The sequence below is a fragment of the Pinus tabuliformis genome, chromosome 3_1 (assembly GCF_031772625.1).
Source record: "Pinus tabuliformis cultivar Carrire ecotype Pingquan chromosome 3_1, CPIR1, whole genome shotgun sequence".
Lineage (NCBI taxonomy): Eukaryota > Viridiplantae > Streptophyta > Pinopsida > Pinales > Pinaceae > Pinus > Pinus tabuliformis.
Genome location: NC_142301.1, coordinates 91,426,993 through 91,443,030, shown reverse-complemented (window position 1 = coordinate 91,443,030; position 16,038 = coordinate 91,426,993).

Here is a 16,038-nt window from a genome sequence, read left to right as displayed (position 1 = left end):
GTATGATACCACGTGAATGCTGGAGATTGACTGCTGCTAGTCTCTGCATTGACCCTCTGAATCTACTATGCTGTAACTGACCTCTGCTCTATGCCATCTGCATTGTTGCCAACTTTGCTCTGTGCTATTTAGTCTCTGGCACTCCTAGCCACTGCAACTGTCTCTGTGACATTCTTCAATACCATCCGACACTAGTCCATCTTGCTACTGCTGATCTAGGCTCCCATAGCAAGGAATCGATCCAAGAGGTGGGCTCCTCAAGGATCCTGCCCATCTATTACTCTTTCGAACTACACCTCCAAATCAGCCCACCTCCCTCCTGGATGTATCTCGGCTATCATGGCAAACTCCTCCTCCTTGCTCTTCATGGGTGCAACCTTCAGATCGTTCTTCTCATCCTTATCCTTCTTCTTGAGAGGACACTGAGTAGTGTAGTGACCCATCTCATTGCACCTAAAACACTTGATCTTCGAGACATCATTCTTACGTCTTTGCTACTCTTGCTATCCCTTTGATGCAAGGGCTGCATTATTCTCCTGATCCTTCGGCTTTGACCAACTTCTACTGCTTCCGTCAAGTTTAACCTTGACTATGTCTCTCCTCAACTCCTCTTGTTTTAGAGCTGCCCACATCTCATCCCAATTCTGCAAAGTTGCTTTGCTTAGGATACTTTGGACAAAGACTTGCCACTCATCTGAGACAAAATTGACGGCAATTCTAACTAACTCTAAGTCTTGAGGTGTATGCCCCATAGTAGACAACTCATCACGTGTCTCCTTAAGCTTCGTGAGGAATGGATCCACATGCTCCCCTTTATACATATGAGAAAATCTTAGTTTCTGCTCAAGGTACTATCTTCCACTATTCGGAAGATCCCTGAGATAATGTAGACAAAGTGTCCCACATCTCCTTAGAAGTCCCTTTGCTCGCGACATGACAAACCACATAATCCTTCACTCTATCGAGGATCATTCTTTTAACTTTCGCCATCTCAACCTTGTATTTCTTCAACGGATCTGCATCTGTAGGGACAACCACCATGTTGTCCACATATGTCTTGAGGGCATGCTCATCTAGAAGGAACATTATTCTTACCTTCCAGATGACATAGTTGGATGCCCCATCCAACCTGTCGTGATCCCTCAAGCCACTAGTTTCCATTTCTACCACAAATGTCGAAAATCTCCTCTCTCCTCTATGTTACTGTCAGGCTAGGCTATGCACTTCTTGCTGGAGCTAGTAAAACTACTGCCCCTTGTTACTACTTAGCTCTAGAGAATTCGAGTTCCTTGGCTAGGAATTCTCTGAGGAAGAAATTCCCTCAATCGTGCTTCTCCTCTCTCTTTTGACGATTTTTCTACTTGCAAAAAAATATGCGTCCCACCAACTCTCCTCATGCTAAGGATTTTGCACTACTCCCTTTGCCCTGAAAAAAACTCGATCTGGAAGCCCTTCTCTCCATTAAGTCACTCGGAGGGAGACTACCTCGAAATTTCCGCCCTCCGTCTTAGAACTACGCAAACCCTTTGGGGTTTCGAACTGCTACCTCCTGCAACTTTTCGATCTACCTCTTCTGCTTAGTGTTGGGTTCTTTGGCACTACTCTACTTATTCTACCTGCACTAGCTCTGATACTATGTGAAAATTCCTAAACCAGAATTCCTACTATAGCAACTGATGATATTTCTCCAACTTGTTAGATTAACAGGAACAAATTATTTACAATTTCCTACGGTAAATATTGAAATACATACACTGCATCTTTCACTTAAATAATGTTGAAATTTCTAAGTCTAACACGTTAGAAATTCTTCCTACATTATCTAGTTTATTTCACCTACTTGTTTATTCCATAACAAGTTATTTAACCATATAAATAATGAAAATAAACAAAAATGTAGACTCAACTCATATACAGATCATCAACTGAAATAATAGAAAACCACAGAAGGGACACCATAATTTTTGGACAATCATTCATGGAAAAACCCAATGTAGGAAAATTGGTGCAACAATTATGAGGGTTTTATTATTAAGCAACTTTCTTGAGTACAACTAGGGTGCTAAACTGGCTCACCTAACAGATATTTCTATCTGACAGTAATATCTCTTTTTGAAAGCAGATATTCAACAAGTCTGCCCCACGAAAATCCTTCTGGCACTTCTCCAAGGCTATGCGTCATCCCTGCTAGCCTCTGCGTAGCTTTGGAACCCCTTGTGTCAGCCCTATGCATCTTTGTGCCAGCAATCTAACCGTCTGCATCACCCACGTAGGCCCTGCTAGCCTTTGTGCAGTCTCTCTGGCCTTTTGCGTAGCTCCTACTGGCTCTACGTGGCCCCTCTAAGACTATCTCTGTCTCTCTACTATGCACTCATTGCCCCTCTCTGCAACTCAAATCACTTGTTTTATTTCTCTCAACAAACCCCGCACCAAAAAATCAAACTGACTGATCAATCTTGGTGTATCTCTAACTAACCTTCAAGCCTCCTCTTATACTTTTCCTGTTGAGTCTTCAACAAATAAGATTAAGTCCCTAATCAACAACTAAGGTTATATTTGGCTTGATCCATGTCATTTAGAATATTCTCACCTAGTTTTATATTAATACCCATTAATATTTTAATTTTCCTAAGTTTAGACTTAGGAACCCCATTAAAAATATTAATTATTTAATATCTCTCTAACCGGGTGAAATTTTCCCAAACCATTTCTGGGTCTTGGAGATCTCATGTGCTTTAACCTCTCCACCAATTTTCATGGCTAGATCACATCTGATACTTCTACAAATCAACACTCCCTCTTAGCGAGGAATGTGCTCTAGTAATGATCCACCACTTAACATCACCCTGATCCTCCCGCACGGGTACCTGTGTTGATGCTTGGCTTGCTACCCAACATCCACTACATTATTGCCTCCTGTACTGCTGCCCATGGCTCTACCATAGCCACTGCTACATCTGTATTGCAACTCCCTCTCAACATGTTGCCCATAGCACTGCCACTACTAATTGTTGCACTACAACTCAGTTACCGAGAAGTAAGTAACTGATTTGCCCAACTACTGACATCCTTATCAGACCGGAAGCCTCCTGATTTTGAAGCTACCTCTGCTGCTATCCTATGTTGAACTGAAAATCACCCTATGAGTGACCTCCATTAAAGAATTATTAAATGAAGGTATTACAGACTCATGTGCTGGAGTGTGTCTATGTTATTTAGCCAACGGATCGATCAGATTGCAAATACACAAACACTTGAGATAGAAAACAGCAAAGAAACACAGTAAGAAAATATAAGAACACAAGAAATTAATAAGCAGTTCACCCTATCCTCCAGGGCTATGTCTCTGATCCAACGCTCAGTGGTAGCCTTCTTTTATTGTATCTTAAAGCAGAGAATTACAATGAAGGAGCTCAATATGAGTCTCCTAAAACAGAATTTTCTTGGCAGGGTGGTTCTTGGATTCCCCAAGCCACTAGAGTGCACAAACTCTGTTCCTTACCAGATCTTTGACCCTTCTGGTCTCTAATGGAAGGAGCCCAATGTGGTGCTCAGTCCTGACAGATCCTCTCAGGGATGGCTTGAATCTCTCAAGCTCTCTGGTGCTTGACGCTGCCTTTGGTCATCTCAGCCCTCTGTCTTCTTCATGCTTTTTGCCTCACTGTCTTCTTCACTTTTGCTCTCTCTTTGTCTTTTGTTTCCTTATTTTCTTTGTTCTTCCTCTCCATGTCTTTTGCTTGTCTATTCATGGCTTTAAAGCCATTCAATCTCATGGTTGTTTGATTCCCCTTCCAACTCCATCGGATCGCCTACTACAGCTTCGCTTGGAGTTCCCTGTCTCGGTGTCATCTTCAGGCTCACAAGGAGTGGCTACTTGTCCTCTTGCAAACTGCGCCAGCTTGCTTCATTGGTTCAGTTTTTCAGTTATGTCATGGAATGAGTCATCTGCCACCTTGGTAGTCAAATCAAACCTCAAATTCTTATAGATCACAGCTTCATCCCCTATCAATTTCGGTTTCCCCATCGGGCGTGATCTTAGCCATTACATTTGGATCCCCCATATTCGATGCCATTCACTCATTTCACGTGGTTGACTTGATCAACTATTAGTGCGTGATGAGTGGTGGTTTTCTCTCTCTTGTACTTTCTACATGTCAGGTGCTGAGTAGAATCACTTTGTTTTCGCAAATCTGCTCACCGCTTAAGGGTGCCCCCAATAAATATCGTCGGTTTTTGGAGTGCAGGTCCTGCCTTTACCTTTAGCCTTTTTCCCCACAGCTTTCCCGGCTCTCATGTGACCGAGCACTCGAGGCCTCTCCTTCTCAAGGGATTTTTCCTAACGAACTGCCTCCTTTTCCCGATCTAGGCTTCCCATGGACTAGTTTCACCTCCTGTGTAGTCTCCATGGGCCTTGGTCAGTGTGCTTTAACCAAGGTCCTCGCCGTTCCATGCTAGCTACCAACTGCCACTGTTTAGAGGTGTTTCTAATTACTGCTCTTAATTTTTTGAAGTCTGTCTCGACTTGATATTGTCATGGTTCTTTTGATTATTCTTCATGGATCCAATTTGGTTCACGGTCTTCCCACTGAAAAGCTTTTGGACCACCAAAAGTGTGTTTTCAAGCATCCGCTAAGTGAGGGTATTGTCTTCTCACTTGTCCAATCTTAATCCACTTTGCACTGCTCAGCTTTGAACCTTTGAGCCCAATCCTGAGGTACTCAACATCTCCTCTGTGTGTTGTCCTCACCTTCCTATCCAACATTGTGTCTTTCTGCAATTCATTAAGATTTTCAGGTAGAAGGTCATCGATAGAAGGCAATTGAATTTTCTCTTTAGGATCCTTAATCATTGAAGGTTCAAACAATCTTAGGCAATATGCATTTACGACTGAGTAGATGTGAATGTAAGCTGGTAGGTCAAGGCGAAAAGAATTTTCACCTATCTTCTCAAGTATCCTAAAATTTCCATACCTGATAGGCTTTAGTGTTTTACCTTCGCCTTGCATCTTGTCCTTGCTGATATATAGCCAGACCTGGTCACCAACTTGAAAACTATGCTCCATCCGATGCTTGTCATGCCTAGCCTTTTATTTGGCTTGGCTCTTTTCCAATTGTTCCTGTACTGCCTAGAGGATCTCTTGGATTTGTTCAATGAACCTAGTTGCCTTGTCCGCATCACTGTGTCCATCAACTGTGGTATCTTTACCAAAGACAAAATCCAAAGGAGACCTTGGTGTGAAACCAAAATATGTCTCAAAAGGAGATCTTTGTGTAGAAGAGTGTTTTTCTCTATTGTAAGCATGTTGCACATAGCACAAGTGTTCATCCCAAAGCTTAGGATGTTTGCTGCAATATCCTCTGAGTAACTAGATGAATGTCCTATTAACTACTTTTGTCTGGCCATCAGTTTGTGGATGAAAAGTTGTGCTTTTCTTTAGTTTGGTGTCCATCAATTCCATAGACTTGACCAAAATTTCCCCACAAATCGGTTGTCTTGATCAGATACAATATAAGTGAGTAATCCAAAATGAACCCATACATGTTCAAAGAACAGTTTTGCAGTTTGTTCAGCTATAATCTGTTTATTACAAGGTATTAAAATACACATTTTTCTTAACCTATCCACAACAACATATAGATAATCATGACCTTTCCTAGATTTAGGCAGTCCTCCAACAAAATCCATGGAAACACTTTCCCAAGGGTGAGAAGGAACGGGTAATAGAGTGTACAAGCCTAGTTTTCTGTTGCTGGGCTTGCTTTTAGCACACATAGTACACCCTCTTACATATCTAGAAACTGTCTCATTCATTCTTGGCTAATAACAAAATATTTGCAGCTATGCAACTATTTTACTTACCCCAAAGTGACCTGATATCAGAGAAGTGTGTGCTTCTCTAATTATCTTTACTCTCTCAGTTTGTGGAATGCAGAGTTTCCCACAATGATATAAGAGTCGATCCTTTACATGATAATCCAATTCTTCTACTCTTTTGCCTTGACTCAAAGTTGCATATACATCTTTAAAGTCTATGTCTTGAGCATACTATTCAATGTAGCTTTCATGTAGCACATAATTATGCTTAAGTATAGTAGATGCATTTATAATGGGTCTAGATAACATATCTGTAACTTTGTTGTGTATGCCCTTTTTATATCTGATAACTAAATGAAACTATTGTAGAAAACCCATACATCTGTAATGTCTTGATTGTTGCAACTTAGTTTGGGAGTGTAGATATTAAAGTGGTTGATGTTCAGTATGTATTACTATCTCTTTGCCCATTAAGTAATGTTTCCACTTTTTCACACTCTGAACTAATGCATACAATTCTTTATCATATGTAGGGTAGTTAACTATTGCAGGATTAAAAGTCTTAGAATGATAACATATGGGTTTATTGTGTTGTGTCAATACTGCTCCCATGGCATAGTCACTGGCATCTGTTTGGATCTCAAATGGTCTTTGTAGATCAGGCAGTGCTAGTACAGGTGTTGTACTAATCTTTTCTTTCAAGGTGTCGAAGGCTTTCTGATGTTTGCCTCCCCACTGAAACACTTTGTTCAATCGTGTTAAAGCATGTAAGGGAGTTGCAATTGAGGAAAAGTTAGTAATGAACTTCCTCCAATATTGTGCTGCTCCTAAGAAGCTTCTCACTTCTATAGCAGACTTGGGTTTAGGCCAATTTACAATGACTGCCACTTTAGAGGGATCTATTTTCAATTCACCACCCCCTACTATATGACCCAAATAATTTAGAGATGTTTTTCCAAATTCACATTTTGAGAGTTTAACATGAAGTTTTTCTCTAAATTTCAAAACATCTAATGTCTGCTGAACATACTTTAAGTGTTCTTCCCACGTTTTACTAAAAATCAGAATGTCATCCAAATACACAATAACGAAATCATCAAGAAAAGGTCTGAGTACATCATTCATTAATCTCATGAAAGTAGTAGGAACATTAGTTAAGCCAAAAGGCATAACCAGCCACTCATACAATCCCTGCTTTGTTTTGAAAGTAGTCTTCCATGCATCTTGCTCTGCAACTCTGACCTGATGGTATCCATTATGCAAGTCTAGCTTGGTGAAATAAACAACTTCCTTCAATTGATCTAAAAGATCATCTATGCGAGGAAGGGGATAATGATTTTTGATTGTTATCTTATTCAGTGCTTGGTAGTCAATGCACATTCTCCACGAGCCATCCTTCTTTCTCACCAAAAAAATTGGTGACCCACATGGTGATGTGCTAGGCCTGATGAACCCCTTCTCGAGCAACTCCTGCACCTGCTTCTTGATTTCAACATTCTCTAAAGCAGACAACCTGTACATTCCAATGTTAGGCAATGGAGCATCTTGTTGCAAAATAATATCATGTACTATTTCCTTTTTGGGTGGCAGACCTTTAGGTTCTTGAAACAAGACATCATACTTTGAAACAACATTTTCTATATCAGCTTGTTGTTTAGCTTTACAACCCTCAAATACATTGGTTTTATCAGGTTTCTTTTCCTTTACAACCATCAGTAAGAATTGTTTGCATGAATTTATCATTCTTTTCATTTGCCTTGAGTTTATGAGAGTATAATTATTCTTGAGCTTATGAGCTCTTACAAAGCATTCGATTCCATCTTTAACAAGTAGATACTTGTTCTCAGGTCTATAGAAAATAGCTTTTCTATCATACAAGTAAGGACTTCCTAAAACAATTCCACATATATCCAAAGGAATTATGTCTAAATCAACCTCATCTACAAATGCTGACCCAAAATAAAACTTGATTTTTCACTGTCTAGTCACTCGTAGTTGTGCTTTATCATTCAACCATCCTAATGGGTATGGTTTCTTGTGAGGTGTAGTTGCTAATCCCAATTTCTTTACAATTGCTTCAAAAATCAAATTTACTTGTGAGCCACTATCAAACAAAGTATCAATCTTTTGATATTTGGAAACAACTCAAATATGGAAAAACTCATGTCTTTTTATCTCATGTTCTTCATCAATAATAGATTGAGCAAAATTACTAGTAGATTCTTCAGAATTCTTACCTTTTATACATGTGGCTGCAATGGTTGTTTGATCTCTCGAGTCTGACCCCAAATCTTTCTGAATAGCTGCAACAGTTTTCTTCTTCTTGCCCTCGAACTTATTAGGTCTTAGCTCTGGATGCAGAATCCAACAATCTTCATCATCATGCCCATCCTTTTTACAGTGAGTGCATGAAGCTTTGCTTTTCTGTGCAGTGTTAGCCTTCCTTGCTTTCCACTTCTGCTTTCTTTTCTCCTTGCTCTTGCTTGTAGTGGGTTGGTATGGTCCCCCCAACTTCTGGATTTCCATTCTTTCCTCTAGCTTCTAGATGAGTAGCTTGTACAGATACCTCATCTATACTAGTGGGATTAAACATGATGATGGTATGCCTCATGTAGTTGTGTAGACCACCAATGTACTTCAAAAGAGTCTCCGGTGAGTCTAATGAGACCCCTAGAATCAATTCCCTCTTTCTAAATTCTTGAGTGTACCCTTGCACACTTTGCCCTTTCAACTACTAGAGAGTTTGCCAACTCATCATGGCTTGTTGCATGTAGGCCAATGGATAGAACTGATTTTTTATTGCAGAAACAAATTCACTCCAGACAGAGATAGTCTTGCCATGTCTTTTCATGTCAGCTTGGGTTTTGCCTTCCCACCAAACCAAGGCAGTGCCTCCTAGGCGTAGGCTTTCCAGCTGAATTTTTCTCTTGTCTGAGTCGATGTTCTATACTCTTGAATAGAAATCATTTTTTCTAATCCAATTGTCCAACTTTTCAACATTTAACTCTCCATCATAAATAGGCAAATCAAATTTAACATCTAGTTTGATCAAAGATGTTTTCTTGCTATGCACAGGGCTATTAGGAGGTGTGAGAAAGTTTCCTCTTTCCCTTTTCCTTTTGAGTGGTCATGGAAGTGAGACTCATCTTCTTCTTTTTCTTGTTTAGAACCTGATGGATTTTCATCCTTATGCTTTCTAAAGTCCCTATACATTTCTTATACCATGGACTTTGTAGCTAGGAAACTTTCTATGAATTGAGGGTCTGGTCCCACAACACCTTCCTCTAACATTTTTTTCTGAGGATAGACTCTCCCAATTTTAGGATTAGTTTTGACCAACTCTCCTTCTCCTAATTTGAGCTTTGATCTAGTGAGCATTCAACAGCTAAACCAACACAAGCTTGTCTAACCTTACAGCCTAAAGCTCTGATACCACTTGATCTGAAAATCACCCTATGAGTGACCTCCATTAAAGAATTATCAAATGAAGGTATTATAGACTCATGTGCTGGAGTGTGTCTATGTTATTTAGGCAATGGATCGATCATATTGCAAATACACAGACACTTGAGATAGAAAACAACAGAGAAACACAATAAGAAAATACAAGAGCACAAGAAATTAATAAGGAGTTCACCCTATCCTCCAGGGCTACATCTCTGGTCCAGCCCTCAGTGGTAGCCTTCTTTTATTATGTCTTAAAGTAGAGAATTACAATGAAGGAGCTCAATATGAGTCTCCTAAAATAGAATTTGCTTGGTAGGGTGGTTCTTGGATTCCCCAAGCCACTAGAGTGCACAGACTCTGTTCCTTACCAACTCTTTGACTCTTTTGGTCTCTAATGGAAGGAGCCCAATGTGGTGCTCAGTCCTGATAGATCCTCTCAGGGATGGTTTGAATCTCTCAAGCTCTCTGGTGCTTGATGCTATCTTTGGTTAGCTCAGCCCTCTGTCTTCTTTCTGCTTTTTGCCTCATTGTCTTCTTCGCTTTCTCTCTCTCTCTCTCTCTCTTTTTTTCCCTTCTTTTCTCTATTCTTCCTCTCCGTGTCTTCTGCTTCTCTGTTCATGGCTTTAAAGAAATTCGATCTCATGGCTGTTTGATTCCCCTTCCAACTCCGTCGGATTTCCTGCTACAACTTCACTTGGAGTTCCCTATCTAGGCATCATCATCAGGCTCATAGGGAGTGGCCACTTTTCCTCCTGCAAACTGTACCAGCTTGCTTCGTTGGTTCAGTTTTTCAGTTACATCATGGAATGAGTCATCCACCACCTTGGCGGTCAAATCAGACCTCAAATTCTTATAGATCGTAGCTTAATCCCATGTCAATTCCAGTTTCCCCATTGGGTGTGATCTCATCTATTAGATTTGGAGGCCCCAGATCTGTCGCCATTCGCTCATTTCGCACAATTGACTTGCTCAACCGTTAGCGCGCGATGAGCGGTGTTTTTCTGTCTCCTCCACTTGCCATGCATTGGGCGCTGAGTGGAATCACTCCGTTTTCGCCAAATCTGCTTACCGCCCAAGGGTGCCCCCGATAAATACCGCCGACTTTTGGAGTGCGGGTCCCCCCTTTGCCTTTAGCCTTTTTCCCCACGATTTTCTCGACTCTCATGTGATCGAGCGCTTGGGGCCTCTCCTTCCCGAGGGGTTTTTCCCAGCGGTGCACGATTAGCGCTAAGCACTAATCGCGCATCAAAAATTTCCTCCTTTTCTCGATCTGGGCTTCCTAGGGGCTAGTTTCACCTCCTGCACAGTCTCTATGGGCCTTGGTCAGTGTGCTTTGATCGAGTTCCTTGTCATTCCACGCTGGCTACCAACTGGCACTGTTTAGAGGTGTTTCTGATCACTGCTTTTAATTCTTTGAAGTTTGTCCTGACATAATATAGTCATGGTTGTTTTGATTATTCTTCATGGATCCAATTCGGATCATGTTCTCCCTCTGTAGCCTCTGCACTGCTGCAAACACCTTTGTGCCTCTCGCACTTCTGCAAACCACATTTGTACCTCTCTACACTGCTGCAACCACCTCTGTGCCTCTCACACTACTGCAACACCCACTGTGCTGCTACAAACCTCTGCACTCTAGCACTAGCTTGTTGCTCCATCCGCATCTCACTTCTACCGACATCTGTCATACTGCTACTGTTATTCGGGGCTCCCATAGCCGGATATGATCCAAGAGTTTGGGTACCTCAAGGATCCTACCCCTCATTTTTTGTAGTCCTCCTAACTACAGCTCGATGTCACCCCCACCTCTTCTCTAGAGGTCCATGAGCACTCATGGCATAGTCGTCATCTATCTTGACTTCTTTCTCCACCTTAACCGGAGCTACCTTGGAGTCAGAAGCCTCTCCCTTATTCTTCTTCCTAGGACACTGGGTTGCATAATGACCCAACTCCCCATAATGGAAGCACTACACCTTGGAGATGTCCTTCTTCTTCCTTTTTCCCTGCTGTCCCACAGATACCGGAGCCACATCCTCCTCCTCTTTCTTGATTCAACTTCCTTTTCTTTCCTGGCTTGGTCAACCGTCTGATCTCTTCTTGGCGAAGAGCTGCCCACATCTCTTCCCATCCTAGAAGATCAGCTCTACCCAAAATTCTTTGGACAAATGTCTCCCAATCCTCGGAGACTACATTGAGGGCAGTCCTGACCATGAACTCCTGATCTGGCGTGGCCCCTATGGAAGTAAGTTAGTCTCGAATCTCTTGCAACCTGTTGAGGCATAGATCTATTTCTTCCCCCTTCTACATCTGATAAGACCATAATTGGTTCTCCAACAACATCTTCCTCTGCACGGAAGTTTCCTAATACAATGTCATCAAGGTATCCTAAATCTCCTTTGCCGTGTTCTTCTCGGCAATATACGGTATCACATGATCCTTGACCCCATCAAGGATTATGAACTTTGCCTTTGCCATTGCATCCTCATGCTTTTCATTATCAGTTGGGTGACTGGGATAGCCACTGTTCTCAAGGCGAAGCCCTTGATGCGATGTCTATCCGAAATAGATAGTATCCTGGCCTTCCAAATGACAGAGTTGGAGGCCCTGTCCAACCTATCCTGATCCCTCAGTCTGTTCATTACCATCTTCGCTCTTCTACTGGACTCCCTCTATGTCTCGACTTCCCTCCTAGAATTTCTCTCCTAGACTCCCTTTGAGTGTCTATTTCCTTGCTGGAAATCTTCCCACCAACTGTTGATCCACTCCTCTTCGATCCTCTTTGCAACTGAAACTTGGATCTAGATTTCTTGGCTAGAAATCTCTCAAGGCAGCTGCTCCCTCTACCTTGGTTCTATCCCATTAGGTATTGTTCTGCTTTGACAACAACAACAGCCCAACAGCTTCCCAACCCACATTCTTCCCACAACTCCCTAGGCCCTAGTAACCGAAGAAACTGAGCCTCTTAGCTTTGTGCAATTCCGATAAGACTGAATTTCTCCTTTGGCCAATTGCGTCAAGCCTACCTGGCTGAGTAGGGTGATGTGGCTCTTTGTGAGCCTCTTCTGCCTCTACGATGGCCCTCTCTCTGGCTCGAAATGATGACGCAGGCCCTTTGTGTCACTCCTTTTCTATTGCTTTCTGCTTAGGAGCAACTCTGTCTCTCGGGACAACTAATACTGCTGCAAATACTACTGATTGCACTGGTGCCTTTAGTCCTGTTGTGATCTGCAATGCTATGATACCATGTTGAAATTTCTAAGTCTAACACGTTAGAAATTCTTCCTGCATTATCTAGTTCATTTCACCTACTTGTTTATTCCTTAACAAGTTATTTAACCATATAAATACTGAAAATAAGCACAAATGTAGTCTCAAATCATATACAGATCATCAATTGAAATAATAGACAAACACACAAGGGACAACGTTATTTTTGGACAATCGTCCCCAGAAAAACCCAATGTGGGAAAACTAGTGCAGTAGTTCTGAGGGTTTTATTATTAAGTAGCTTTCTTGAGTACAAATAGGGTGCCAAACTGGCTCACCCAACAGAGATTTCTATCTGGCAGTAATACCTCTTTTCGAAAGTAGATGTTCAGCAAGTCCATCCCACGAAAATCCTTCGAGCACTTCTCCAAGGCTTTGCATCAACCCTGCTAGCCTCTGTGTAGCTCTGGAATCCCCTGCGTCAGCCCTCTTCCTCTCTGCGTCATCTCTCTGGCCCTCTGTGTAACCCACGCAGGCCCTTCTAGCCTTTGCACAGTCTCTTTGGCCTTCTGCGTGGCTCCTGTTGGCTCCGCGTAGCCTCCTCAATCACTGCGCTAGCCCTCTGGCACTATCTCTGCCTCTCTGCTATGCACCCATTACCCCTTGTTGCAACTTAGATCACTTGTTTGATTTCTCTCAACAAACCCTGCTCCAAAAAATTGAACTGACTGATCAATATTGATGTATCTCCAACTAACCCTCAAGCCTCCTTTTATACATTTTCCATTGAATCTTCAATGGCTGAGATTAAGTCCTTAATCAATGACTAAGATTAAATTTGGCTTGATCCATGTCATTTAGAACATTCTCACCCAGTTTTATATTAATACCCATTAATAGTTTAATTTTCCTAAGTTTAGACTTAACTCCATTAAAAATATTAATTATTTTAATATCTCTCTAACCTGGTATAATTTCCCCAAACCAATTATGGGTCTTGGAGATTTCATGTGCTTTAGCCTCTCCACCAATTTTCATGGCTTGAAAACATTTTATGCTACCACAAATCAATAATTAATTTATATGTGGAAACAAGAGACTGAGCAAGAAAGAAAATACGAAACAATAACACCGTTATTTTTGGACAAATGTCCCCAGAAAAACCCAATGCGGGAAAACCGATGCAACAGATCTGAGGGTTTTTTATTATTAAGCAGTAGCAAATTCTGAATATATCTCTGAATACCTCAAGGGTTATTCAGTTATAGAGAGAGAAATATTTGCATAAATATTTGTGAGGTTTCCTCACACAATCACTGAAAAAAATCCTTGTTGATCTGGTCACTAGATGAGGTGCCTTTGGCAGGCCCTGTGTAGTCTTCACGTAGTCCATGCGTCAACCCCTCTAGGTACTATGTCACCCAACCAACTGATCGATTTGCTACCCAGAGTCACTGCTCTCAGCCTCCTAGTCTCACACCTCAGCTCCCGACTTCTTAAACTAACTCTGCTGCAAAATTTTAGACTCTCTCTCACCTTTGTGCTGCCTCTACGTGGCCCTCTATTCACCTCTATGTGAGAGCTGCTAGATCACTCTCTGCACCTCTTCGTTGATGATTCTTTAGTTGAGAAAATCTCTTTCTATCTGGATGCTATCTCTACCCCTCAATTGCAAGAAGTATACTCGATCTGAATTTCCTCCTCAGAACTTCTCACTTCATAAATTTGATCTCTCGATCTCTCGGTGTGTTTTCCAAATGACCCTCAAGCTTCCTTAAATAATATTCTCATTGAAATTCAATGGCCCAGATTAAAAGCTTATCAATGGCTAAGATCATTTTAGCTTGATCCTTGTCTTCTTCTAGAAGTTACACCCACAATTAGATTAATACCCATTAATATTTTTAATTTCCTAAGTTTAGACTTAGGGGCCCATTAAAAAATATTAATTATTTTAATAAAATGGTTTCTAGGTGGAATTTCCCAAAATGCTTTCTGGGTTCTTTGGAATACGTGTGGCCAAGCCTCCCTGCAAAATTTGAGGCCTAGAGCACATCCTCTGCTACCCCAAATTAACAAGGCATATCAAGTTATTATCTCTAAAATCATAGTATATGAAAATATTATGTGATTCGTTGAATCCATTGTATATTTTAATTTCTACATTTCGATTTAAATGTTACAAAATAAATTTTCATAATAGTATTTTCTAGGGATTACCAATGAGAAGCTATAAGGATTGTTGATATAAACAATCTAGAAAATGAGACTTGTGATTTTTTTAAACATAATTTTGGGCTAATTTTTTGTATTTGACAAAAAAGAGCAGCAATACATGAATCTATATATTCAGAAAAATGCTGTGAAGTTCATTTCTCTTTGGTTGAATGCTAAGTTGGGGGCACTTTCCATGAGGAAACTTGGTTTTGAATCTCGTAGACACCTCTGCCTACCATCTTAAAATTTCATTCTGTTTTATCAACACCCAATGGTCGTAAGATGCTTTGGTAAATAAAGATTCAAAGAAAGCAACAGGAAAATGTAGTGAAAGATTATCTTGAGAAAGGCTTATAATGTTTACTTGATTATTTGTGAATCATTTATAATTCACATTATTATTTAGACAGCAATTGCATCCTATATTAGCAACAGTTTCTAACAATACTTGATGTGTAATTTTCAGGCGGTTAAGTTGGTATCAAAGACAATGTCAGTAAGAAAGAAATTGGTCTATACATTGGCATTAAAAGTGCATGGGAATGGACATGAATCAGAGAAAAGGGTTCATTACATGGACAATGATATCCATTTCGATGAGTAGAGAAATAGAATAGTTAGTATTTTCTTTGCATAGTGGTAGACAGATTGTGTTATTAACTTAGTCATTTCAGAACATTTTTTAGGTCAATTACATGCTAAAAACTACTTGTGCAATATCAAGGAATTCAAGCAAGTGTAGAAGTGGAATCTAAAGATTATACTAAGCTCAAGAACATTGGAATTTAGTTCTTATGGAAATAATCTAATTAAGCTCTGAGACCATAGGAATTCAGATGTCGTGGAAACAATCTATTATGTAATTAAGGTTGAGACCATAGGAATCTAGATCGTACTACAATGGTCTATGTATTGCCATTTATTGGATAGTTCTATTCATAAAGGAGGAGTAAGAGAAAGACAATTTGGCTATTAGAGACTACATGTAGATTTAATGTCAATTGATTTGAAGTTGTCTTTTCTTCCTTATGGTTGTGGTATTCCTTGAGTATCTCTATGCCCTTTCCCCATTGAATATTGTTTAGTATTTCTATGCCATTCTCCATTGAGTATTGGTTTATCGCAACGCCCAATTTATAAGTTGTCAAACAAATTTTGGGGATATTGTTGATTGCAAAGTCCTTGGGAATTGTCATATAATCTTTGCATAATTTTCTTCATTAGGTATGTCAAGTGCTTCATAAAACGTTGTCACAATGATGTTCTACAATTGTTTCTCATTGACAACAGTACATCTAGACAATACAAATTTGATGGCTTAATAAATCCATTTTCAAAGAGCATTGATATTTG